This window comes from Saimiri boliviensis, chromosome 10 (genome assembly GCF_048565385.1).
Source record: "Saimiri boliviensis isolate mSaiBol1 chromosome 10, mSaiBol1.pri, whole genome shotgun sequence".
Taxonomy (NCBI): Eukaryota; Metazoa; Chordata; class Mammalia; order Primates; family Cebidae; genus Saimiri; species Saimiri boliviensis.
Window position 1 is genome coordinate 84,451,353 of NC_133458.1, and position 26,499 is coordinate 84,477,851.

General features: G+C 35.2%; 1 protein-coding gene and 1 long non-coding RNA gene across 17 annotated transcripts in view; one reads left to right on the plus strand and one right to left on the minus strand.

Annotated features, from left to right (window-relative positions):
- HDAC9 (histone deacetylase 9) overlaps positions 1–26,499 on the plus strand; it is a 1,049,458-nt gene that overhangs the window by 110,519 nt on the left and 912,440 nt on the right. The gene's annotated exons all lie outside the window — the stretch shown is intronic.
- LOC141580109 (uncharacterized) lies at positions 13,595–25,067 on the minus strand. The gene is made up of 3 exons (XR_012512161.1): positions 24,870–25,067; positions 14,901–14,936; positions 13,595–14,161 (listed from the first exon to the last, which is right to left on the minus strand). It is a non-coding gene; the product is annotated as an uncharacterized LOC141580109 (long non-coding RNA).

Here is a 26,499-nt window from a genome sequence, read left to right on the forward strand (position 1 = left end):
GGTATTTTGGAGGAGTGTAGGATAATATAATACCCAGAGGCGTAACATTCCAATTAGGAAATTTCATCATATAATGTGTTTATATGTATTCGGCATATGTGGGTAGGCAAATTTCATCATGGAAGGAATAGTGAAGGGAAAGTTTTGGGAGAGCCTACAAGTTTTACTCTAGTTTGTATAATAATTAACTCAGCTACATAAATGCCAGGAAAATAATTAGAATAGCAGATTATGTTGAATGCCTAAAGAAATATGTTTAACAACTTTTAATTTTCTTTCCTCCCACACACGACTTCCTAGTTTGTTTTTGGCACACCAGATGTGTCTCAACACAGTGGCTGCTCTGGTGGAGTTGTGTGAACACCTGTGATTGTGGCAGAACAAATTTTCTCCTTTTGGTTACATTTAATAAAAGTCAAAATAGAAGGAGCACTGTATTTTGGAGGTAAAGTTATAGAGATATAGGAGGTAGCCTGCCTTTTTTCCAAACCTATCCATCAATGTTTTGAAAGCTCATATTAAATCGTGTGTCCATGTGGTGAGTATAAACAAACAAAAGCTGATTGTAACCTTCTTGCTTTTCCTAGTTAGACATCAGTGGGCTACTATTGGGCAGACAAAGTGGGACCTAGATTAGTGGGGAAAGGTTAAAAAAAAAAGTGGTAGTGAAAGTTTTTTAAATAATAAATGTATTTTCTATTTTCCAGCTTCATTGAATGGGCCAATTAATTTGCTGTTTTTAGCTTAAAATCAGCTTTAGCGCTTGCTCTCCCTGGAGAAAATGCTTTTTGTTGGCATTTTTGTTTTGTCCTTCATATATTTACTGTATTAATTTTCTCATTCTTTCTTAGCTTTTTCTCAAGTTAAATGCCAGAGCAAGTACCACATCAATGACGTAGTAATTTTTCTCAAAGGAATTGGTTTTGTATTTAGGCTTTGGCCTCATCTGTGATGATTTCATGTATCCTAATTTTGAACATCTACTGCCAGTAATTTATATAATAATAACTAACAATTTTTTCTCTCAGTTTTTAATTGGAGAATAAACAGTGTTACATCAGAAAGGAACTATGCCCCAATATACCAACTTGTATAATTTTTTCAGTTCCTTTCAGTTTCAGATCAGATCAATTTCAATTTATATTGTCCATTACAGACATTATACTTTTTTTTTTTTTTAATTGTACTTTAGGTTCTGGAGTTCATGTGCAGATCATGCAGGATTGTTGCATAGGTACATACATGGCAAGGTGGTTTGCTGCCTTCTTCCCCCCATCACCTGTATCTGGTATTTCTCCCCTTATTATCCCTGCCTACCCTTCCCAACCCCGCTGTCCCTCCCCTACCCCCGCTCCCGCCTGACTGACCACAGTGTGTGATGCTCCCCTACCTGTGTCCACGTGTTCTAATTGTTCAACACCCATCTATGAGTGATAACATATGGTGTTTGGTTTTCTGTTCTTTTGTCAGTTTGCCGACAATGATGGTTTCCAGATTCATCTATGTCCCTGTGAAGGACACGAACTCATCATTTTTTATGGCTGTGTAGTATTCCATGGTGTATATGTGCCACATTTTCTTTATCCAGTCTATCAATGATGGACATTTGGGTTGGTTCCCGGTCTTTGCTATTGTAAAAAGTGCTGCAGTGAACATATGTGTACATGTGTCTTTATACTAGAACAATTTATATTTCTTTGGGTATATACCCAATAATGGGATTGCTGGGCCAAATAAATTATATTTCTATGTCCTTAAGGAATCGCCACACTGTCTTCCACAATGGTTGAACTGATTTACACTCCCACCAACAGTGTAAAAGTGTTCCTATTTCTCCACATCCTCTCCAGTATCTATTGTCTCCAGATTTTTAAATGATCACCATTCTAGCTGATGTGAGATAGTATCTCAGTGTGGTTTTGATTTGCATTTCTCTAATGACTAGTGTTGATGAGCATTTTTTCATGTTTCTTGGCTTCGTTGATGTCATCTTTTGTAAAGTGTCTATTCATATTGTTGACCCACTTTTGAATGTGTTTTTTTTTCTTGTAAATCTGTTTTAGTTCTTTGTAGATTCTGTGTATTAGTTCTTTGTCAGATGCATAGATTGCAAAAATTTTTTCCCATTCTGTTGGCTGCTGGTTTGCTCTAATGATTGTTTCCTTTGCTGTACAGAAGCTCTGGACTTTAATTAGATTCCATTTGTCTATTTTGGCTTCTGTTGCCATTGCTTTTGGTGTTTTAGCCTTGAAGTCCTTGCCTATGCCTATGTCCTGAATGGTTTTGCCTAGGTTTTCTTCTGGAGTTTTTATGGTGTTAGGTTTTATGTTTAAGTCTTTAATACATCTGGAGTTAATTTTAGTGTAAGGTGTCAGGAAGGGGTCTAGCTTCTGCTTTCTGCACATGGCTAGCCAGTTTTCCCAACACCATTTATTAAACAGGGAATCCTTTCCCCGTTGCTTGTTTTTCTCAGGTTTGTCAAAGATCAGATGATGGTAGATGTGTGGTGTTGCTTCTGATGCCTCTGTTCTGTACTTTTTAATGACTTTATGATTTTCTTTCAGGAGTGGTTATTTGATCATCTGTAGTTTACTTAATAATTCCCATGCTGTTAAAGACCTAGATTTATAAAGTTTTACTATTACAAATTATAGCACCGCAAGCATCTCTTTGAATCAGCCTTCCTTTTTTTTTTTTTTTTTTAAATTATTTATCCAGTTTAAAATTTCTGACCTGGTATTATTAGGTTAAAGGCTTTGTATATCTGTGTGGGTTAAAGGATTTGGATTTTAACAAATGGCTTTTGAAGTGCTTTGACAAGTTGCTTTCTAATATAAATATATAAACTGTTAATAATATATGGGTTTCTCATTTTCATTTTTTGAGACCCAGAACAGTGATGGATAATTGCTTTTTTAAAGAACTTTTTGTATTTATTCAGTATATATAAAATGGTACTTCAGTGTTGTTTCAATTTGCATTGCTTTGGTAAATAATATGCTTGTGTGTTCTTTTTTTCTTCATGTGCACTTAGTAATTTAATTTCTTGTTGTGCATGTCCATGTTTTTGAGATATTTTTCTTCTAGATTTTCTGTTGTTTTATCAGATTGTTTATCCCCTGTAACATACAAATCAACCTTTTATCTCTTGTGTTTGATAAATGTATTTCTGCAATATGTTTTTTTTAAATTTTATCATGACTATTATTTTGTTTAGTGTTAAAGAGCAAACTGTTCAATTCTATTTTATGCTAATTTTTTAATGAACTAAGTTATGTATATGTGTGTGTGTATAAACACACACACACATATATATGCACAAATACACATAGGAAGTTGGAGACCTTAGTATTATAATAATAATGCACAGCATAAATTTTGATCAATTTTTTTCTTTAAATTACTAGCTGGTTATGTCAGCCTCATTGATTACATAGCTTTCTGTCTTCTCTTCACCAATTGCTTTAAATTTCCCCTTTATCATTTTATTACGTCCTAACATAGAAGTAAATATTTTACTGGACTTTACTTTTTTATTCATTGATATATTTCAAATTAGATATAAAAATATTTTTAAGATTTAGTTATTTAAATTATTAATGCTTGATAATATGCTTTAAAATCTAGTAGGTTCAGGTCTTTTTTTCACAAAACATTGAGCTTCCCCTATGTGATAAAAGTGTGAATATGGAAATTAAAATTAAACAATTTTCCACTCATAGCAGTCAAAGACTTGCTGGAAAAACAGACATATGAAATATAATTATACCATAATGCTACAAAACCAGAATGGAGAGATGAAAAAAGAACTGATAGCACAGAGGTGACAGTATATTTTTACCATTTTCCCCTATATGTTCTAGTTCTAATGAAAGTTTAATTATAATCTAATTTTCTAATTTATTGTATCTACAGAGTAACTTGGAAAGATGTGATTTTTTTAATCCTATAATTTTCTCCCTCAGTGTTATTTTCTATTTATCTTTTTAATTTTCTAATTAAATTCTGTAGTTTTCCTTAATATTAAATACTCGTTAGAAAATTTTCAAATTAAACATATGAATCTTATGGGTATCATTTGTGACAGTCTACAAGTAACTCAGCGTTTGATTTATTTCTTTAAAGAAGTCTACATTTTGGGTTTAACATTCACAGAGATATCAGAGCCCATACTTTATTATCTTTCTTTATTGAATGTGGGGTCAAATACCTTGGGATTTGGTAAGAAATATTACACACAGATACAAATGTAGAAAGGTCATCGAGATTATTTTTTGAGTATTAACTTATAGTTAAAATTTTGAACACTTATTTTTGAAATAACTTATAGGCCATTGAAAAATTTGTGTGCCAAGAAAGCTATACTTTTATGAAAACCTGATTGGAATTACAGAAAACAAGCTGTGTTTTATAGTCATGGAAACCTGTGACTGATCGTTTTTGGAATGTGCATTATAATTTCCATCACTGCAGCTGTTAATTGGTAACAAGGAGGGGATTAAAGGTGTTAAGGAGTTTTGGAAAATAAAATTTAAACATACATCAAATAGTAATCATTTCTGGAATTCTGTTTATATCAGTTTCATAAACCTGACTACTAAAATGCAGAATAAAGTTTATTCCTTTATTTCAGTTTCTAAACTGTATGTTATTTAAAAATATGTTTGTATTTACAAATTAGGTCAGGAGTAAGCAGGGTCTCAGTGACATAAATAAATCCCAATGGAAGATTGTCTTTGGACTTTCTCTTTTGTGTAATTCTTTTTATATACAAGATCCTTGGTTAGGATCCCATTATACAGAAGAAAAGGTGGGAGTCTGGGAGAGGATGAATATTCCCAGAGAAATTCAGCCCTTCAATTACTTGATTCTTCTTGTAGTTGCAGGAAATTAACAAATAATGAGTTTGTTTCCTATGTGAATCATAAAAAAATAATATGGGTATACACAGGGCCATTGACTTAAATAAATGGATGGCCCTTTAAAAAATCTCCTTTTGAAGGAGTGCATAATGCTTTTTGAGGACACACTGAAATTGTGTTGGTAATCCAAGTTCCAAGTCTTTAAATTTAGTTTTAAGTGCAAGAAGAGGAGTGACAGCAATGTGATAATAAATTTAGTAGTAATGTTTATCTTATTTCATTTATGTATTGCCTCATTCAAAGAAATGATTTGAGATATCTCTCTTTTTTTTTTTTTTTTTTTTTGAGACAAGTTCTCATTTGGTTGCCCAGGCTGGAGTGCTATGGTGCCATATTGGCTCACAGCAGTCCCTGCCTCTTGGGTTCAAGTGATTATCCAGCCTCAGGATCCCAAGTAGCTGAGGATTTTTTTTTTCTTTGAGGTGAATTTATACCATGTTGCCCAGGTTGGTCCTGAACTCCTGAACTCAAAGGAATCTGCATGCCTTGGCCTCCCAGCTCATGCTGGGATTACAGGCATGAACCACTGCACCTGGCCCTGATTTGAAATATCTTATGAGAACATATTCAACTTAATAATGAGAAAATGTATATAGGAGAAAAGGTACATTATCTGGAAAAGTATAAATAAGTAGGAAGTCCTAACTGGCAACAAGAAAATAAATATTTTAGGATCCATGTAATTTTGTTTTGATTCAATATTTTTATTTATATATATTAAATAAAGATAGGTTCTCACTCCATCATCCAGGCTGGAGTGCAGTGGTGCAGTCATAGCTCACAGAACTTCTGGCTCAAGCTATCCTCTCACCTCATCTGCCCAAAGAGTCATTGTTTTTGTTTTCTTTTTCTTTTTTTTTTTTTTTTAATCCTGAGCTTTTTAGTAACCAAAATGAAAAGAGTCCTGTGGCATAGAAGGATAGATAACATGCCATATCTTTTGCCACACACACACGTACCCGAATACACACATGCACATGCATACACACATGCTCTCTCTCTCTCTCTCTCATATTTATTTATTATTAGATTTTTATATTATTTATTTTTGAGACAGAGTTTCACTCTCATTGCCCAGACTGGAGTGCAATGGTGTGATCTCGGCTCACCTCAACCTCTGCCTCCCAGGTTCAAGTGATTCTCCTGCCTCAGCCTTCTGCATAGTTGGGATTACAGGAATGTGCCACCATGCCTGGCTAATTTTGTATTTTTAGTAGAGATAGGGTTTCTCCATGTTGGTCAGGCTGGTCTCGAACTCCTGACATCAGGTGGTCCGTCCACCTTGGCCTCTCAAAATGCTGGGATTACAGGTGTGAACCACCATGCCCAGCCTATGTGTATTATTTTTTAAAAGCAAATTGCTTTCATATTCCTTAGGAGTAGCACAGCTATGTGAATCTCTAATTTCTAAAACAAATTTATCTTGTGCATGCTTAGTATTACTTCCTTTCAAAGAACTATCTTACCTGTGGGTGATTTCAGACCAACCTGTTCAGTTCTTCTGTTTGAGAGACAAATTCAAATGCTTATAGTTATCTAGATGACCTCCTTCACATTTTCTATCTCATCCTAGCTACCACTTCTCCCTTAACATCGTCTGCAACAAACAAATCAACAAACCCCCAAATCTGAAGCCAATTTTAACTTTTGGGATGGACCTAGTCATTTGTATTCAGAATGTTTGAGAGTATCTTTTAAATTTTCTTTCTTTTGAATCAGGGTCTTACTTTGTCACCCGGCCTGTATTGTAGTAGGGTGAACAAGGATCAGGCAGCCTCCAACTAACTCCCGGGCTCAAGTGATTCTACTACCTCAGGCTCCTTAGTGGCTGGACTAAAGGTTTGCACTACCATGCCTGGCTAATTTTTATATTTTTTATAGAGACTGGGTTTCACCATGTTGGCCAGGCTGGTCTCCATCTTCTGGACTCAAGCCATCCACCCGCCTCTGCCTCCCAGTGTCGTGACTACAGGTGTGAGCCACCATACCTGGTGGCTATATCGATTTGAAGTTGTAAACAAAGTTATCATTGATAAGATAAAGAAAAAAAATTAAAGGAAAATTTGATCTAGCTGTCAATGAGAAGGAAAGAAAGCTAAATAATGAAAATTAAATTAGCATGAGGAAAATGAAAAATAAGGAAATACTGGAAGGTACCACATAAATTATGTAGCTCATAAGTCTAAGAGTCTTGAAATGTGATTGAGTCAGGAAAAGATGCCTGCCTTACTCATACATGCATTTTCTGTATTTAATATTTTGCTATATACAACTTAATTGTCCCTTAGTTAAGTGTTAATCCATTGAATAAACGAAAGTAACTTGTCAATGTACCTTGTTTAGCAGCTTTACCTTTTTTCAAATTTTATTTTGTTTTTTTAATGTCATTTCTGAATTCTTTTAGGCCCTTCTTTTTTTTTTTTTTTTTTTTTTGAGACGGAGTTTCGCTCTTGTTACCCAGGCTGGAGTGCAATGGCGCGATCTTGGCTCACCGCAACCTCCGCCTCCTGGGTTCAGGCAATTCTCCTGTCTCAGCCTCCTGAGTAGCTGGGACTACAGGCACGCTCCACCATGCCCAGCTAATTTTTTGTATTTTTAGTAGAGACAGGGTTTCACCATGTTGACCAGGATGGTCTCGATCTCTTGACCTCGTGATCCACCCGCCTTGGCCTCCCAAAGTGCTGGGATTACAGGCTCGAGCCACCACACCCGGCCCCTATTTTTAGGCCCTTTTATCTGTAATCTTCATAAACCATTGTAGGCCCGAACGTTTTAATAGAAAGGCTAGTGACTTTTCTGGTTTTGTGACCTTTTATATTCTGACTCAACAAAACTTTATTGATCACCTGGTAATGTAACAGTCACTATGCCAACAGATTTTTCATATCTTATTGCATATTACTTTCCATAGTAAACCCATGAGGTAAATGCTTTATGGTCCCCATTTAGTATAGGAGACTGCTAATAAGCCTCAGGGAGAGATGAGCCCAAGTCACATTGGTAGTCAGTGCTGAATTTTGACTCAAACCCATCTTGAAGCCAGTGTTCTTTCCATAGCCATGTCTCTTGCCAAGTACTTCTCACTTTTAGTTAAGCTACGCTCTTCTCTTTGTTTATAAATTACTCTGGTGTGAAATGTAATCTTTTATGAAACCTAAGACTGCTACTGTTATCTATGCAAAATTGTGTAATTGAATCTTTAAGATGCAGATAGAATTGTTATTGATTGTTCAACAGTTTTGAGATGAGTCAGATCAAATTTCCCTTTGTTGAAATCATAGTGGTTGGAGCTTAACAAAAAGGCAGAACATCTTAAGGTAAAAGAACAGGTACTTTTTTTTTTTTTTTTTTTTTTTTTTAGCACTGACATTAATTCTCTTTTTGACTGCTAAGGACAGCTACAAACAATACATTCTGGAAACCTTTTTTTATGAAATAGTGAAGAAAATGAAGCACTTAGTAGGAATTCTTTAAAATGTTGTCTAGTTCATTGGGCATTTATTGGTACCCAGTATGATCCAGATATTCTGCGATATTCTGTGATACAACCTTAAATAAGACAAGACATAGATCTGGCTCTCAAAATGTATCTAATGGGGAAACCTTGAATTTATAATCAGATGGTTAATTTTCAAAAATTCAAATTCAGTAAATTGCTTGTTAGCATCATCAGCTTTGGAAATTTGACACTTTTCTAATGAATCATAATTTCCCATTAATAGGGTTTCCTATTTCAGACAGTGTAGAGTAAATCAGCTTATTGCATAACCTTTAATATTTTTCAAATAGAACCCACATTTTGCCTTTAGAACTAAAGATATGTTGAGAAGAGTTCATTATAATGTAATTGAGTCACTTACCAAGCCTGTTTTAAAACCAGTTACTTCCTTTTCTTACTTTGCACTCTGTGACACATAGACTTCCAGAATCAGAGAAGTATCATTTTTGTTTTTAGGGACTTGTTATATTATGTGGAACCAAAGCAAACTTAATATGGCTAAGTAATTTTTAGTTCAAGATGGGTTATTAGATAGAATTTCTATTTTCTCTACTTCTAAATTAGAACATGAAGTAGTTTCTCATGCTGTAAAATGACAATTTGTATTTATTTGTGATGAGATAATCCCTTTTATTTAAAGCCAAGTTCATCATTTTGACACTTAATCTTGCATGACAATCCAGAGGAGAGACAACTTGGCAACCACTCATTATTATCTGTTTTTATCATCAGAACGTATTTATTTGTGGGGGGAGTGTAGCAGTGACGCAAAAGGGTAGGACATTTTTGTACAGGATGGCCTTTCCTTTGGAGTCATGATGGTAACTATGACCACAGTTACTTAAAGTGCATACAGGTAGTTACCAGTCAGGATGTGTAAAGTTCCCTGGAAACTCAGAAGGATGTGATTATAGCTGTGGATTGAGAATCTAATAATAAAAGGAGAAAATGTTGGTTTTGAATTTGTGATTCAGGAATCCCATCAGTGAATATCTAATCAACAGCATTTCACCTGTTGTTTTACAAAGCCCTTGTTGAGCTGTGCTTCCATACTTTTGTGCTTGTGTGAAGATCTCATCTTCACACAAGCACAAGCGAGAAGCCCACTTACCTACAGTTTCAACATGACAAATCTGAACTTAAACACAAATTAGAATTTTTAGGCCCTGAGGCTATTTCTTGGATTTAAATATAGCACATAGTAGGTGAACTTCTGGTGGTGTTTCTTTTGAACTTGATAATGCTGTGCTACAGTTAGAGAAGGCCAATGTTAAGGATATCTGAATTGATTTGACCTTTTGTCCTTGCATTTGAAATGACTTGCTTCAATAGAAGTGCTTATACACTCATGATTTCCTTCTGAAATGATTATTGTACAGTATTTCATGGCCATAAGACTTGATTCTTAGGAAAAAATTATCTAGACATTGACTAGTGTCTACTTAATTGATGGCAAACAAGAAGAAAACGGTAATCTGGAGTGAACTAGGTATGCCACGTATTCTACATCTGTGCCTGGATAGAATGACTTCTGTGGTTATGTGTGCAGCAGGCACTTTTGAGTGCTGGTCATATTCCTAAGCTCAGAGGATGCAAAAATGTGCAGTGGCCATTGTAATTATTATGGTGAATACAGAGTGTTGTGAGACTAAATAACGTGGAGAGAGTGAGAGAAGTCTTCTGTGAGGACAGTTAGTTGAGAAGGAAGGGTAAAGGAGGAGACTAGAAGTCCTGGAGGGAAGGGGAGAGTGGGAGTTGGAGGGAAAAATGGCCATCATGGTGGAGTGAACAAAGGGGAAAGTCACCTGGGATGAAGGATAAAGAGAATTCTTGAGTTATTAAAAAATTGATTTGTTCACTTTGCTCAGTGATTCATTGTGTTTCATTGGGGAGAGGCTTATAAAAAATGGAATGTTCATGTCTTTATAGCAATATAAATGTTGCATGTTTCTATCCAGCACCCATGTCTGACTTCATCCTAATTTGATGATTAGGAGGATGACGGACAGGTTGATGAATAATGCAATTATGGAGATTTAAAGAGGAAAAAAGCTTATTTATCATATATCATCTTTATTATAAGATTTGTTAATACAAATCTGTATTATTCAGTTCTAGAATATTCTAATATGCTTCTTCCATCAAAATATATGATTACCTCTTTACCTCATATAATATTATTAAATTTTCTTATAATAAAATACATTTTTAAAATTCACTATTAACCCTGTCAGTGATAAGACAGCATAATCTTGTGGTTAATATTAGCTTAGGCTCTGTAGCCAGAAAATACAGGTGTGAATTTTTGTTGCGTCATCAGAGATACAGGTGTGAGTCCTGGCTGTATCGACTATTTACATTGAATATGTTATTTAGCCATTCAAAACCTTTGTTCCTTCATCTGTAAAACAGATTAATAGTTGTGCCAGCCTTCTAGGTTAGGTAAGATAATGCAGTCAAGTTTTTTGTTACGATATATTTCCTTGATTATTTTATAAGACAGAGGAGGCCATTTTCCTGTATTCCTCCCTTGAGATACTAAAATGGCCAGAGAGGAGATAAGTTCTAAAGATTAGGTTTCAGATTGTCATATACAACTTGCAGTCCATTTGTGCAGCTGGAGACTAAACCAGAGTGTCACATAAACCTTTTCCTAATCAAATTGGTTGTTCATTTATTAATGTAAATGCCCTGTGCCTTGGATGTGTGAGTCCTAAAAATACACTTGCAGGGATAAAAATAGATCTCTGGGAGTTCTGAGATGCTGCTTAATCAGAACCAGCTGCAAGCTGTCTAGAAAATGCAAGTTATATGAGCCAGATGGCTTTTGCCCTTTTTGCTTTAGACAGCATGTAATTTGGATAACTACAGCTACAGTAATACATTTTGCCAGTCACAGTGTTTGATAAACATGTTTGTTGAGAACAGCCACTTCCAATTAGAGACCCAGTAAAATGTTAATTTATTTTAATAAATTTTCCCTCGAGGGCAAGACAAAGAATACTTTTACCAGGTTACAGAAATATCTGTTCATGGGACAGAATACTGTTCATGGGACAGAGTACTGTTCAAGAGTTTTTGTATGCCAGTGATTAATGTTTCAATTTGGCATTTATAGGATGATGAGCAGTATTTATGACCTCCCTCTCCATTTTACTCCTTACAACCTCATGTATATAGAAGGGATCAGGATTTCTCATATTTGAAAATACATTGCTTTACTTACAAAAAGATGGTTTAGCTAATTTTTAACTTCTACCCATGTCTAATTACTATAAACTCTGAATATTTACTGAATTATTGCTTGCTTACAGATGCTTATCAATGTGGTAGTCCTGGGGATTTTATTTATTTATTTACTTATTTTTTGAGATGGAATTTTGCTCTTGCTACCCAGGCTGGAGTGCAGTGGCACAATCTCGGCTCACTGCAACCTCGACCTCCTGGGTTCAAGCAATTCTCCTACCTCAGCCTCCCGAGTAGCTGGGACTACAGGCGTGTGCCACCATGCCCAGCTAATTTTTGTATTTTTAGTAGAGACAGAGTTTCACCTTGTTGACCAGGATGGTCTCGATCTCTTGACCTCATGATCCACCCGCCTCGGCCTTCCAAAGTGCTGGGATTATAGGCGTGAGCCACTGCACCCGGCCAGGGATTTTATTTTTATGATCATATTCTTTGAGAAGAAATTTTTCCTATTAGTCTGATGTAGCCATGACTGATTTTCATCAGCTGAGGACTGCAAACATAGTCGCTGTTACTGGCTAAATTCTAATTTTATCCAGCTCCTATTCAGACAAAATAGCCAAGCTAAATGTGTAAGCTATTCAGTCTGTAAGACCTGAACTCTGATATAGCCTACTTTTAGGAGATGTGAAGCTATCAATTCTTCCATTTTCACTGGTGACACCACTTCTTGGAAGGGCATATTTAAGCCCTGGTTTCCCATTACAGGCATTGAAATATTCTGTGCTTTATTTCTTGAGACATGCCTACCAGACAGCATATAAATTGCGAAGTACCTTTGAAGGATCTTTTGAGTCATACTTTTTCTGTAATTCCAGGCCTTCTAGCTTTGTAAGTTTAGTAATCACCCAGCAGTTGTTTCCTTACCCAGTTTAAGAGGAGAGGGTATTTCATTTCTGGGATAAGTGATATTAGAACATAAACATCATTATGGTAGTAGCTACAGGCTGTTTACTCTTACCAGGAACTGTGTTAATCACTTTATACATTATTACATTTAAGTCTCATGACAACATAACATTAAAAGGCATATATTTTTATCGTTTTGCAGATAAGGATGACACTATTAATATAACATTTTTATATTAATAATTCAAGTATAATTATTCTAGAATTATCACTAGAATGATGATTATTCAACATCATACAGAAAGTATTACAGCCAGAATTTGAAGCTACTCTTGTATTCATGGTCTATCTGACTCTGGATCTTTAATTCCACCCATTAAGCTGTGAAAATTGGCATTTGACCTAAGTAGGGCTGCTTTTTCAGAGGTAAATGTATGCCTCTGGCCATCTTTGTATACTTCAGGAAATTTACAGGGTTGCTTCTTAGGATTTATTTTAAGCTCAGATTAATATATGAAAGGGTCTGATCTCTCTCATCCCACCTTGTTAGATGAATTATAACTGATGTACTTAAAAGTAATTCATACTGCTGAGGAAAATCTCACTTTGGTGCTTTTCCAAGTATATAGTTAAGAATTACACTGATAGAGGCCGGGCATGGTGGCTTATAATCCCAGTACTTTGGGAGACTGAGGCATGCGGATCACCTGAGGTTGGGAGTTTGAGACCAGCTTGACCAACACAGTGAAACCCTGTATCTACTAAAAGTACAAAATTAGCCGTGTGTAGTGGCACATGCCTGTAATACCAGCAGCTACTTGGGAGGCTGAGGCAGGAGAATTGCTTGAACCTGGGAGGTGGAGGTTGCAATGAGCTGAGATCACACCATTGTGCTCCAGCCTGGGCAACAAGAGTGAAACTCTGCCCCCCCCCCCAAAAAAAAAGCTAAGAAAAGAAAAAAAAAGAATTACACTCGTGGGTAGTAATTGAAGAAATTGGTAAGCACTTGTATGATATGAAACAGCATAGGAAACATATATAATATCCATTATGTATAAATATATATAATGTGTATAACATTTACAAAAGCAAAGTAATATCTTTATGTCTTTATTTAACAAAATAAGATAAATTCATTCGTGCTTGCAGCAGGGTATACCTGCAAATTCTGTCATAGACAGCAGGAAATGAAGCGAAGCATTGTTTATAAAAAGACCTCTTTGTTATGATTCTGTCCACTCAAAGCGAACTGATGGGGCATGGAAAAGATCTTACTGTTTTTGACTATTTTGGAAGAGCATACTGTTGGTATTATTTTCTTTTTTGGAGTCTTGCTCTGTTGTCCAGGCAGGAGCGCAGTGGCTCAGTCTCGGTTCATTGCATGGAACCTCCACCTCCTAGGTTGAAGAGATTCTTCTGCCTCAGCCTCCCAAGTAGCTGGGACTACAGACATACACCACCATGTCCAGCTAATTTTTCTATTTTTAGTAGAGGTGGGGTTTCACCATGTTGGCCAGGCTGGTCTTGAACAACTGACTTCAAGTGATCCACCCATCTCGGCCTCCCAAAGTTCTTGGATCAAAGGTGTGAATCATGTTGGTGTTATTTTCATTTGCAGCTATAAAATGGTACTTCTTGAAAGATACTGTAAAATAATAGAACCGTTTATACTTAATTACTGTGGTATAATAATGGGCTTACGCTGTTAGCAAACAATTGATGTTATTTGTTGTTTCTTGGAAGTTAAAGGGGGAAACCGGTAGAGAATATTCCTTTTTAATAAATGGATTATTCTCTTCTACCCTGTTCTATTAGACAGTATTATATCCAAACAGTTACTTAACTCCATTTTTCACATTTCACACAGTTGTATGCCAGATCCAGATTTGAATATGAAATCTGATACCTGGGTGCGCCAGTTGAAAACAGCATTTTCATGTCATTAGATAGGAGATATTATAGACATTCTATCCTAGAGAAAGTCTGTCCTTGATGTAGAGAGATTTGTGTTGGAATGAGCCAACAAGACCTACGCAGTCAACTAATAGACAACATAAAGTTTTCTGTTAGTATGTAAGGTCCTATAGTCACTGTCAAGAAAAGAAAATGATACATGAAAAGTGATCTTTGCCAAATGTATCCATGATTATGCTAATGTGGGTAAATCGTTTCTGTCTTACAGTAGGAAGGATTGGTAGCTCAATAGTTTGCTTCGTTTAAATGATTTTATGTGTAAGTGTTGAGGATCTGAAGAACTTTTGACATTTGGTACCAAAAGGGGGCACTGCTCTCTTGTTACTTAAAATGTAGCCCCAGAACTGTGGGGCTTTTGGAGGTTAGTGACTCCAAATAAAATAGGGTAGATGAAAGGAAAACTTACTTACTTTATCCCATTGGGGGTTTTTCTTGCCTTGGTTCTCCTGAAGAAAAGATAAATATTCAGTTAAAAATGTTTGTTATATACCCTTGGGCTCCATTGGCATATTCCAAGCTGTTTTTGTCAATCATATAAATACGTATTGAGACAATTTCTGAAACATTTCTCATTTCTCATAAAGAGAGAATTCATCTGGTATATCGTATTCATATGCATGATGGCTTTCTGGAGTTGTGTCATTTCTTTTCTGTGGCTTCTCTTGTCTCACACCTCTTCAGAAGGCACCCTCCCTTTCTTATTTTCAGTAAATATGATTATTTTTAGGTGTATGCAGCATGAAATGTATGTATGTGTGCATGCATGGGTGTATGTGTGTGCACATGCGCATGCTTGAGATAGAGATTGAGAGAGAGAAAACAGAGAGATTGATTAATTGGTTGATTGATTTGTCAGTTGGTTATGTTTGGAGTTTTCCTAGAAAGCTTTCCACCTGTTGGAAGGCTGAGGCGGGTGGATCACAAGGTCAGGAGGTCGAGACCAGCCTGGCTAAGATATTGAAACCCTGTTTCTACTAAAAATACAAAAATTAGCTGGGCACGGTGGCATGCGCCTGTAATCCCACTTACTTGGGGGGCTGAGGCAGGAGAATCGCTTGAATGTGGGAGGTGGAGGTTGCAGTGAGCTGAGATTGCGCCATTGCACTCCAGCCTGGGTGACAGAGTGAGACTACGTCTCAAAAAAAAAAAAAAAAAAAAAGGAAGTTTTCCAACTGTTCTTATTGGCATATTTGAAAGTTTAACAAAATCTCATTAAAGTTCATGGATTTCACAGAAATCTCTTATTTTTATTAGAAAATCAGTATTATTATTAAGTACATATAATCTGCCATCCCAGTGCTTAAAGATGTTAGCTCTTTTTCTATTGTGTTGGTAAGAATGTCACAATTTCTTCCTAATGTTGGTGAAAGGTGTCTGTATATCTGGCTTTGTTGGAAACCACTCGGCTAAATATTTAATAAAGTGCTCATTCTAAGTGAACAATTGGGAATCATTATTATATTATAGAACTACCCTGGTTTTCTGGCCTATGGACATGTATTGCGATGACTACACATTATTTAGCAGGCAAAGTTAGGTTCTGTTTTAATTGATTTTTACCTATTGATGTTGTAACTTCATTAATAGACTGCCTAGTATTAAACCATTCTGGGATTTCTGATGTAAACTCAGTTGGACATGGTTTATTATTATTTAATATGCTGTAGGGTTTGAAATATATTTCATCTATCAAGACTGTTGATACTGAATTACAGTTTTCTGTTTTGTCAGCTGGTTTTCAGGTTTTAGTGTCAGAGTTACTAGGCCCATCACTTGTGATTATACAAGTTGCACATTGCCTTCTATAATATTGTAATTTTTATAGTTGTTATGGCAGTTTTACAAAGGAGGACAGTAAACTATCTTGAGGAAGGGACTTTTTAAAAACCTTATCGACTTATCATATCAGCTAGCAGAATGTAACATTTAAAAAATATATTTTTTAAAAAATCCATATTTTTCCATTCTTTCAACATTTAAAAGAATCCACACAAAATATCATTAAGGTTTATTTGGCAATAGTTGTTTACTTAAATTTCTTCTAAAACTGTTGATCTCTTTAGGGTTTATGTATTCTACTCAGCTGGGATGATCTTTTAATTTCAGTGAACTATTTAAATTTATTATTTAACTACCAACTATGCATAATATTATTTATATTCTTTTACTCTTTTTCTGTGTTTTTCATCCATCTTTTATTATTTTATCATTTTCTTGAATATTAAGATTTGCCTTTTGTTTTCCTCTTATTCGTTCCTTCTCCAAATACCTTTGGCTTTATTTACCAGAATGTAGTATTTTAGTATTTTTGAAATTAATAATTTTTTAATCTTTATTATTTTTTCTCTTGCTTTCCTTAGATATAGTTTGTTCACTTTTAAAAAAGCTATTTGCATGTAATATTTAGCTTTCTCTTATTCTTTATCTTCAAAGGCCTTTTTGGGTACTTTTAAAGTTGCTAATTTACTGTAACTGTAACATTCAATTTGGAGTTGAACTAACTAGCCTATGTATGCTGGACTATCACATGTGTGCTATCAGTGTGAGAGCCTTTTAGCTTGACTAATTGAAACACTGGAATTAATCTTAAAAAATCTGTATTAGGATTGCATTGACAATGTCTAGTGTTTTAAAATGGTAGTTTGTTCTCTAATTTTAAAAGCAGTACATGTTATCCATAGATATTTGGAAAATATTGAGAAACATGCTTAGCTGTGTAACAATTACCCTAAAATTTAACAACTTAAAATGACAAACATTAATTTTCCCACACAGCTTCTGAGAGTCAGGAATCTGGGAGAGGTTTAACTGGGCCATTTTGGCTGTGTCTCTCCTAAACTAGCTGTCAAGTTGTGGGCTGGAGTTGCTGTTATCTGAAGACTTGACTGGAGCTGGAGGACCCATTTCAGAAATGGTTCACTCACATGGCTATTGATTGGAGGCCTCAGTTCCTCACTGGCTGTTGGCAGAAGGTGTAGGTTTTTTGCCATTTGGGCCTCTTCTTGCTTCAGAGTGAGTGATCCAAGAGAGAGTAAAGTAGAAGCTACAATGTCTTTTATGATCTACTCTCAGAAATTATATACTGGTTGGATGTGGTGCCTCATGCCTATAATTCTAGCAGTTTGGGAGGTTGAGGTGGGCAGATCACTTGAGTCCAGGAGTTCAAGACCAGGCTGGCCAACATGGTGAAACATTGTCTCTACTAAAAATACAAAAATTAGCCAGGGTTGGTGGTGCATGCATGTAATCCCAGTTACTCAGAAGCCTGAGGCACAAGAATCACTTGAATCTGGGAGGCAGAGTTTATAGTGAGCCGAGATCACACCACTGCACTCCACCCTGGGAGATAGGCAAGACTCTGTCTCAAATAAATAGATAGACAGGTAGATAGATAGACAGACATACTGTTCCTTCTGCTCTATTCCACTGACCCTACTAACCAACCTTGATACAGTGTGGGGCATAATGACACAAGGGAGTGAATACCAAGAAGGTATCATTGGGTCATCTTGAAAGCTATCCACCACACACACAGCAGGACATAGAAGTTACTCTTGGGTCCACCATAGGGTCACTGTGGATCTTCTAGACTATAAACATTTCTTATATTATAAAATAGTGTTCTGAAATGAGATTTTTATATGTTGGCTTAGTATTCATTGTGAGGGCATGCCAATTTATTTTACCAGTCTCTTAATGTTATTTTATAATTAGGTTGTTTTGAGTATTTGACTATTATAAATTATAATATTTTCTTCCCTACAAATCCTTGAGCACATCCCCTGCCATTTACCTAAAATAGATTCCTGTCCTAGAATGTTATTCCTAGGTCAAGGCATATAAACATATTAAGGGTTTTTACACATACTGTCAAAATATTCTGCAGAAATTTTTACCAAATTTATACTACTTTTGCCATAACAAAATGATGCCTAACTTATGTGCTTTTCAATACTAGGTATAATATTTTTGAAATACGAGGAGGCTGATAAGAAATATAGTATCCCATTGTAGTTTTAATTATTTTTGTTACTAATAAGGTAGGCAAGCTATTTTAAAGGTCTCATTCTTGAATCTATGTAGTATTTTTTGTCTTGATTTTTAAAGGTATCTTTATCATAATTACTTTTAAAGTTGTAATTAGTTCTCTTTAAAATATTTATATTTTGCTTTCTTTAAAAATATATTTCACTGGATGTTTTCATTAAGGCTATACAATGGGAGTGGTTCAGTAATGAACCTGGAAATGTTGAAAAATAATTGAATAACTTAAGCACTTTCAAAATACCAATTAGTTAGATGGTTACGAAACTACGTTTCTCTAACTTATATTTTATTGATTGAACATTTGCTGGAATAATGAGTTAAAAAGTGAAAAGATGCTTTTTTTTTTTTTTTTTTTTTTACTTTTGTTGTAAGCCATCTGCCAAAATTTGGTGAGTGTTGAGGAACATTTGTCAAGGAATGAAATCATAATTGAGAGTTGTCTAGTCGAAAAAAATAATAAAAACACTGTCAGTGTTTCCATGTCATAGAATGAAAATGACTGTTATTACTTGAAAAGTTTTCCTGCCCAGGACTTTCATATAACTGATGTCCTGTGTGTTGTACAAAAAAGAAAAAAAAAAATTAATTTGCTGAACAGTTTTCTGGATTTCCAGAAAAATTTATTTTGGCATTTGATGTTTTCATAATAATTAGTTTTAAATTTGAAAGTTGTTAAGTGGGTTCAGCAGTGAGAGTGGGTAGAATATGAGGATATACATTGTCTGGCAAGGCAGGAGCAGAGTGTAGCAGCGAGACTTTGGAGTAAGTCCCTTATTTTATAGTCAACTCTGTTACCTGCTTTGTGGCTTTGGTCCTTTCAGCCTGTTTTCTCGCCTGTAAAAAAGGAGTAACATTTTGCCAGATTTACCAGATTATTTTCAAAACTAAGTTATATAGCATACGCATAGTGCCCGGCTCACACAAGTGCATGATACGTGTATAAAGCAACAGGAATAACTATGGAAATGTGTACTATTCATAACATAAGTAGTTGGAAAGAGAGATCTTTGCAAGACCAAAACAAAATGAAAAATTCAGTGATTTATAGGTGAACATTAAATTTATGCTATAATTCTGACCAAGAGTATATGTGATGTGAGGGAGGGGAACAAATATTTACTTTTTGTACCAGTGAAGAATTTTGTAATTATTACATTGCTATAAAAGTTTGCTGAAATATTAAAAATAGCATAATGTTAGCCATGACTATTCAGGACTGAAGACCATGCCAAACAAAGCAAGCCATAGCCTAATAGTATGAATATAAAAATGAACCCCATAGACGTGATGAATTCTGTGGAATCAGCTCTAAGTGTATAGATACATTGGTATTCATGATTTCACGGTGGGAGGCTGATGATGCATAGGTTTGATCTGAAGTTGAAGAATGGGTTAGTTTGCACAAGAATAAGCGAGAAGGAGTATCCTAAACCCGGGAATAATGTGAACACTTATACAGAGACAGATAACCACGTAGTGTTTTGCTGTGAGTAAATTGACCTAACCTAGAGAATCTGTGTTCGGGATGCAGTATGGATAGGAAAGGTCTGATCCGATTACTGAGACCCTTAATTGTCAGGTAAAAAAGATGAAGCAAACTGTAGACCATCACATGAAAGATTTGAAGAACTTTTATGTAGAAGTGATGCAGTGCCTCTGTCGTAGTTCAGATATGGGATGCACTCCGAAAGTGAGCTCAGTAACCCAGGAAGAAAGCAATCAGATTCCAAACCCTGGAACCATAATTTCTCACTTTTTTCCTACTCAAGAAGCTTTTAGTAATGTTGTCTTGTTCTCTTATGAATATATTGTTTTAAAAAAAGAAATTAAAATGTGACATGGCTGTTGCTTTCCTTTGGTTGACCTCACTTTTATTTTTTATTTTAACACTTTATGTTTCAAGAAATCACATACTTTGAATATCATTTAATTATAATTCTACAGTGACAGTTTCTTTAATATTTTGCACTTGTATTCCTTTTTTTGAGATGGAGTTTTCCTCTTTTTGCCCAGGCTGGAGTGCAATGGTGCGATCTCAGCTCACTGCAACCTCTGCCTCCCGGGTTCAAGCAATTCTCCTGCTTCAGCCTCCCATGTAGCTGGGATTAGAGGCATATGCCACCACATCTGGCTAATTTTGTATTTGTGTTAGAGATGGACGGGTTTTCACCATGTTGGCCAGGCTGGTCTTGAACTCTTGACCTCAGATGATTCTCTCGCCTTGGTCTCCCAGAGTGCTAGTATGAGCCACCACGCCTGGCCCAAGCTGCATTGCTTTCTTGGTGTGTTCCCTATGAATTATCCTGGCTACAGACATGCTAGAAAGGGAGTAGCATTTATGAAACCCCTACGTTGTGTTATGCATATAAGTCTCAGCATCCCATTTAGTCTTTACAGTATCCTTATAAAGCAGTTGATGTTATTCCTGTTTTACAGATGTGTACACTGAGCTTTAAGAAAATTAGATGTCTGATAAGTGTTGGTGCAGAATGCTCTGCTTTGTAACATGATGCTTCCTGAGAGAATCTGGGGAATGCACAACTTTTGGCAGGAGAAGTAGGACTAAACTAAGAACAGTAATGTTAATTTTTTCTATGCCTTAGAGATAGGGAAGTTAGTCTTCCTTGGAGGAATCCAAGTTGATCTTTTTTGAGGGATATAATATGTAGTCACAGGGCTGTTCCTTTGCTTCCTGAGGAAGTGAAATTCTTCACGAAATTAGGTGGTGGCCTTCCATTTTAAAGATGTAGTTACAGCTTGCTTTAATAAAAAATGTTAAAAACCTTAGAAAATGCGAAACATCTGATCTCAAAAAGATTCTGATACCCTTCATTGATGAAAAAAGAGTATCTTGTTTTGTTTCTACTATAGTGATCATGAATTTTCCATGTCATTCTTGTTCCAGAAAGAAATGAATTAGTTTGCTAGTAGTGGGTCAAAGGTAACTTTCTCCTTTTAAAAAGTATGATGAAAGGTGCAAGTTTTAGATAGTATGGGCAATTTCTGAGTTTCTACATTATAAAACACATTTTTAAATTTAAATTATGTACTGCCTAATCTAGTTTATAATTCTTGGTTTCAAACACTAATGGAAATGTTACTTGTAAGTTAAACCCTGAACTGAGAAACATGCTTTTCTTTATTCATTTATAAGTGGCTCTTTTAATTGTAGTTCTTTTAAAAAGGAAGTTAACACTTAAGTATCTATTAATTCTTGACAAGGACCTTATTAAACCTAAGCAACCTGTTTTCAAAAAGGCATGTAGCTGTTAGCATTATGTGAGAATCTGAAACTAGGAAAGCAATTATTATGAGTTTCTTAATATTTTATTTTTTTCCAAAATAGAAATGTCCCTATTTTTTCTTATTATAAAAGGAATTGTTAAATGCTTAAAAGTACTGAACAGTATACGTTAAAAAGTGAATGTTTCCATAACATTCTTACCCCATCCGCATGACCACTGATTACAGTTTAATACACGTTTTTCCAGAACTTTTTCGTTGCAAATGTAAACCTCTATTGCTGTCTCCATATTTGAAACATTTTAAATGGGATTGATTATACTACATGTAGTATTCTTTATTTTGCTTTTTCTTATTGAAAATTGTTGGTGATCTGTTTCCCCTCCAGTAATGACAGTTCTTAGATTGTTGGTTTGTTTTGCTATTTTAATAACAATATAAAGAAATACCTCTTTTATAAGTTTTTGTACACTTCTCTATTTCCTTAGGCTAATTTCTTACAGATAGAACTGTTAAGGGAAAGTTAATACATATGCATTCATAAACTGCTCTCTAAAAGGTTTGACAGATTTATTCTCTCCTCATTGTTGCATGAGAAAGTCCTTTTTCACTTACTCTTCTTACAATAGTATAAATAGCAGTTTTTGCCAGTCAGGTGAGAAAAAAGAAATGTATTTATTTGATTATTGGTGAAGTTGAGAAGAATGTCTTATGTTTGTGGGCCTTTATATTTCTCTTGGGAACAGATTGTTCATGACATGTATCTTATTTTTCTTAAGGGTGTTTTTTTTTTTTTTTTTTTTTTTTAGTAATTTAAAGAGTTTTTAGCCGGGCGCGGTGGCTCAAGCCTGTAATCCCAGCACTTTGGGAGGCTGAGGCGGGTGGATCATGAGGTCGAGAGATCAAGACCATCCTGGTCAACATGGTGAAACCCCGTCTCTACCAAAAATACTAAAAATTAGCTGGGCATGGTGGAGCGTGCTTGTAATCCCAGCTACTCAGGAGGCTGAGGCAGGAGAATTGCTTGAACCCAGGAGGCGGAGGTTGCGGTGAGCCGAGATCACGCCATTGCACTCCAGCCTGGGTAACAAGAGCGAAACTCGGTCTCAAAAAAAAAAAAAAGAGTTTTTAATATAGCCTTTGATTGTATGTTGTAAATATTTACAGGCATTCTTTCTTTTACCTCATGTAACATTTGTTTCACAAAATACCTAAAAGTTGACATATTTACCAGTCATTCTTTTTTGCTTATGGTTTCTGGCTTTTGTTTGCAGGCTGAGTAAAAACCCTAGCCAACTTATTTTTCTGGATGCCGAGGTACTTTATGTGTATATTTTTATTGAAGCCTCACAGCAACCCAATGAATAAGACACTTCAGCTTCCTTTTATAGACTATGGGTAAATCACTTATCCAAGGCTACACAGTTTTAAATGATAGCACCATAACACAAGTACAGGTAGTCAGATATCTCCCTAGGCCCAAGATTATTAATACAAACAATATAATCTCCTGTATTGTTGCCACTCTTTTTATTTTCTTTTTTAATTGTTAAATATTTAATTCCTGTGGAGTTCACCTGTTCAAGTGCATTTTCATCTTATACTAGTTTATATACGCACATGTCTACACGTTTATTATAATCATATTTCTTTGTCAGTAAAACATTCTTTAAATTATTCTGGTTTTAGAGTAATTTTTATATCTAAGGGAAAGTCTTCCTCTTTATTTTTCTCTTTAAAACTTCTCTTGACTATTCACACATATCTTTTCTTCCACAATCCACATGTAAAATTCAGTGTGCAAATTCTCCTTTCGAAAGTCTGTAATTGCACTAATTGTAATTGCACAATTATTATCATTACAATATTGATCTTTCTATTCAAGAAAATAGTATGTCTTTTAATTAACATTTATAGTAAAGCTGTACAGTTAACTTCCTTTAGATTGTGAACATACTACTGTATAGGTATATTCCTGGGTTAAATTTTTTTTTAAATATATATTTTATTGCACTTTAACCTGGGTTAAATTTTGATTATGCTCATTATTGTTCAAATGTATGACTGCCTGCCATTTGAACAGTGAGCACATGTTGACTCGTTAATGTTTACAAAGTCAGTGTCCATTTTTATTAATATTATGCTAGTTCATGTTCTCTTTTTAGACATGCAGTGTTAGAGAGTGAAGAATGATTTTAGTGTTTTGATCAGGCGTCCCCAAACTACGGCCCGTGGGCCGCATGCGGCCCCCTGAGGCCATTTATCCGGCCCCCCACCGCAATTCAGGAAGGGGCACCTCTTTCATTGGTGGTCAGTGAGAGGAGCACAGTATGCGGTGGCCCTCCGACGGTCTGAGGGACAGTGAACTGGCCACCTGTGTAAAAAGTTTGGGGACGCTTGGTCTTGATGGCCAAGACTCTTCTTAACCAGCTGTTGGTGACTTAAAGTCCAGTTTCCTTTAGATATGATTCATAGTTCTTAGTTGATTCAAATTCTGGATATCAATTTAAAATTATGTTTAAAACCATAGTGGTCCTTAGGGGACCAAAATATTTCAAAATTGAACTGAAAGTCACATAGCATCATGGAAATAGGCAGAAAGTCACATTTAAATTCTTAGCACAAATTAACCTCTGCAAACAGGTTTGTTCCCTGCCCCCCGCCACCACCCCCCACCACCCCCTCTCCCACCGTTGGTGCTTTGGCAACAGTAGGTTCTGGGAAGTGTTCAGTATTCTCTTGAGATTGGGAGGCACAGAAACATCACACACATTCACATCTGTACTATTCCCTCCATTACTGCTTCCTATCTCCGATCACTAAGAGAAAGGAGGCGTTTCTTTACAAAGCATGACCAAGAACTGTAGAATTAGAAGTTGAATGGAAAGTATATAAGAAATTGAATTTCTAAAAGAAATACAAGAATGTAATTACAGTAATGAAAGAAGGCCAGAAGAAGGAGAAAGGATTATAAAGAAGAGGTAAATAAGAGGATGAAGAACATTGAACCTTCCCTTTGTCCTCCCCAAAAAAGCTGCAGAGGAAGTAGAAAAATACAGTGAAATTTAGTAAAATTGACTGATACTTACAGACATAGTTGGCTTAAAAAAACCCTCACTGATCCTCTCCTTTAAACTGCTCAGTAGCTAAATTAAGAACTTGTTGCTTTCTCTCTCTTTAGCAGGCTCTTCCAGTAGTGCATTTTGAAGGTTTCTTTATAGAACATTAGGATATTTTACTACCTGACTGAAAGGGAATAAACAGAACTGGAAGATTTCTGCTTTGCACATTTCTAAAGCTTTATTATATCCTTATATAGGTAAAGAGAGAAGTTATACACTGAGTATGCCAAAATGACCACATGCTTCACACTTGCACTACCTCTTTTTATGAAGCTAAATTTGGAGTTTTCAAAACCTCCTGTTTAAAAATACATCCCAAAAGACTTCTGCTTATTGCACATTTTGTTCCTGTCCAGTACAACTGAGGTTTTCATTTATAATTCTTTTTGGAATGTTTTTCTTTTTGTCATAAATACAAAGGGAAGCTATTGACATATAGTCCTTCATTATGTTTTATGCAGTAGCATCATAATTCTCAAATTTTGAGAATATATATATATATATATATATATATATATACACTTTCTTTCAAGTCTAGAGACAAATCTTACAAGAAAGTTTAATTATATGTTCATGCATATACATGGAATCTTAAATATAATTGAATGAATAAAAATTAAGTTGCCACAAATTAGTTTATGCAGGCATCTTTCACTTAAAAGATAGTTTGGATGAGAAAAAATTCCCTGACAGGTTTTTCTATTATATGATTTATATTTTCCTGTTGGAGTTCATTGTAAAGTTACAGTTTCATTTTATTGAAGGGAAAACTTGTGCCTTGATTTTTAAATAGGAAGTCATATTCAGAAATACATTAGTCCTTTTAAAATATAAACATAAAATAGTAACCTTATAAAATTTATTAGCAATGATTGTTTTCTGTTATGCTCAATAAAAATTAAAAATTAAAAATGAGAGTACTATAAACCCTCAAAATACAATAATCTGTCTCTCCCAATTTTACTCATAATGGAATTCATTAACCCAATATGAATTTTCCAAAATGGAAAATTAACCCTTCCATTTTACAAAATGCTACCTTGCCTTCTCTCCAGCTATCATGAAATATACTTAACTGTAACATATCTATAGCTTTTTGTATGTCACTGAGTAAGATAAATTTAGAGTATGTGAAGGTTAAGGCTGAAATGTTTTGTGGAATTGTTCTTTAAACAGTTTTCTAAACATGTGATTTTTCTCCAAAAACATAATGGATGAAAACTATCTGCAGGTTAGTGAATTCTTAGTGTCCTAGGTCATCACTTTCTAATTTAAGATTATACATTTAGAAAACCTAATTTTAGAAGTATTAGATCTAACATATTTCTGGGATTAAGCATTTGAAGGATTTCAAATAGAGCAATGACAGAATTGGATTTATGTTTTGAGGGGAAGATCATTATAGAATTAGAAATCTAATATTCATTTAAACAAGTTATAATGCCATTCACAGGAACGTTTTTCTTTTTTTTTTTTTAGACAGTGTCTTGCTCTGTCACCCAGGCTGGAGTGCAGTGCCATAATCTTGGCTCACTGCAACCTCTGCCTCCTAGATTCAAGCGATTATCCCACCTCAGCCTCCTGAGTAGCTAGGACT